Raw genomic sequence first — 2,348 nt, 5'->3', positions numbered from 1 at the left:
AATGTTTCGGAGTGTTCTATGGTCTGCTGGGGTAATAATATAGTGTAAAGCGCATAGAGCCTGCTGCTGAGCGGGGATATGCGCTATAAAAATGCTATCTATTATTATTATTATTATTATTATTATTATTATTATTATTAAATAGGTAGCACGGTTCTCAATCTAAATGTCCAGTCTATTTATAGCACGCTCCAAACACACATGTGTAAAAATCACAAGCATCAATAATTATGTACATCCTGACCAATATTACATTATGTGTTTTACAAGCAAAAAGTATGGCAAAACAAAATGCCACTGTACATGAAAAGTGATGGTCATCAAAATAATAAGAAATACTGAATGTATTGCATAAAATCACGAGCAGCATTAAAAACTGATACAAATTTAATCATAATAATCATAATACTGACACTGGGTAGAAGGAACATGGCAACAGTTGAAATCAGGATTCATCAATGATCTCCCTCTCCATTATAAAAAAAAAATACAGCTTAACTCTATGGATGTGGCGGACACACACGTCCAGTCAAACCAAATGTTATGTTGAGGGACATTCTGAATCATCATACATAATATATTAGAAAAATGAATTTGCATATTTCATAGAATGAATGTTGTTGCATTTAGGTAACAAATTAAGAAAACAAAACTAAAAAATCTGTTTGAATAAGGAAGTTATTATGTTTCTTTTTCAAAGTGTTCCAAACCAGCACGACTTCAAGTGATATCGAAGGACCAGAGAGCTCGTCTTCAATGAGTGACAGAAGAGTTGTCTACAATCCACAAACACCTGGCTAAAAGTTTATATATGTCCCCACGTCTGAGGCCACGAACTAAATTAACCTTTGACCTTGGAACCCCACCATGGAGTCCACTGAGGGACTATCGACTTTAACGGTGAAAGTAATTGTAGAAGTTTTACAGCCCTATTACAACCCTATCGACAGAATTGACATACTTTAGAAGACAGGCTGCTTCGATAACTGAGAGGGATACAACATCCCAGCAGAAAGATGGAGGTACTTGATAAAAATTCTACCTACTCTGGAATTAACCTCACGTCTCCTGCATGTGACGGCAAAGGGCCTAACAACTACACCACAGACAATGGCCCCGAAGCTTGACAAAATCATACAGTAAAATTCCCTACAAAAACAAACCAGTCAACAAAATCCCGGGCAATCCACAACTTAACTCTTTATTTTCGAGGAGGGGGGGGGGTAAACCCACTACGCCGAGGCCCTGTTTTGGTACTTCATCTAAAAATGACAAAAACGTCACTAAATGGGTCATTAAAACGAAACTAGCAAACCTACTTTGATAGTACTTCATCTAATGAATGAACTTCCAGTAAAAGAAACCTGTTTTTGGCAATTTACGAAAAGTAATTTGATGTCGAAGTCGTCGTAAAGGAATGTCGCTGGAAGTGGCTTGCCGGAGATAAAGAATTACTTCAACAGGATACCAACTGAGCAATCCTGCGAAGTGCAACCTACAAGTTTTCTCTAGCAGCTCATGGGACCTGATAGCTTGAAGGAAGAAACGATCAGTTCTTGGGGCACAAATTCCCCTGCAAAAAGTGACAGGCTAAAACAAAATAACACTTCAGACATCACAAAGTACCTCATTTCCTTTTCTGCTATCAACACACACACAAAAACAAGGTCAGGCAGGCACGACACATCACAGTCACACACAGCTCTGATGTCACAATGTAACTTCCCCTATCTGTCACAGTAACACATAATTCCAAAGTCATAAAGAATGTAACTTTCCTTACACCTGTCAGAGTAACACACAGCTCCCATGTCATAATGTAACTTCCTCTACACCTGTCGCAGTAACACACAGCTCTGATTTCGTAATGAATGTAACCTCCCCTACATCTGTCAGAGTAACACACAGCTCTGATTTCATAATGAATGTAACTTCCCCTACATCTGTCGCAGTAACACACAGCTCTGATTTCATAATGAATGTAACCTCCCCTACATCTGTCGCAGTAACACACAGCTCCCATGTCATAATGTAACTTCCCCTACACCTGTCACCTTGTCCAACACGTGTGAACATTGAGTGTGCCTTAAATGTTCCTTGTTGAGGACTTGTAGTAATATTGAACTTGAGCCTTGCTTACTTAAAATAATTTTAAAAACTGCATTTATAACTCAGAAGTTCTTTATGTGATCAGCTTGCTGGCCTATCAGGCAAGCAGAAGTAGATCTAGCTTTTTAATTCGTTTTCTGAACAATAATGATAATAAATAGCATTTGTATAGCGCATGTCCCCACTCGAAAGCAAGCTCTATGCGCTTTACACTATATTATTACCCCAGCAGGCCATAG

This window comes from Aplysia californica, unplaced genomic scaffold (genome assembly GCF_000002075.1).
Source record: "Aplysia californica isolate F4 #8 unplaced genomic scaffold, AplCal3.0 scaffold00008, whole genome shotgun sequence".
Lineage (NCBI taxonomy): Eukaryota > Metazoa > Mollusca > Gastropoda > Aplysiida > Aplysiidae > Aplysia > Aplysia californica.
This window is presented reverse-complemented; position numbering follows the sequence as displayed.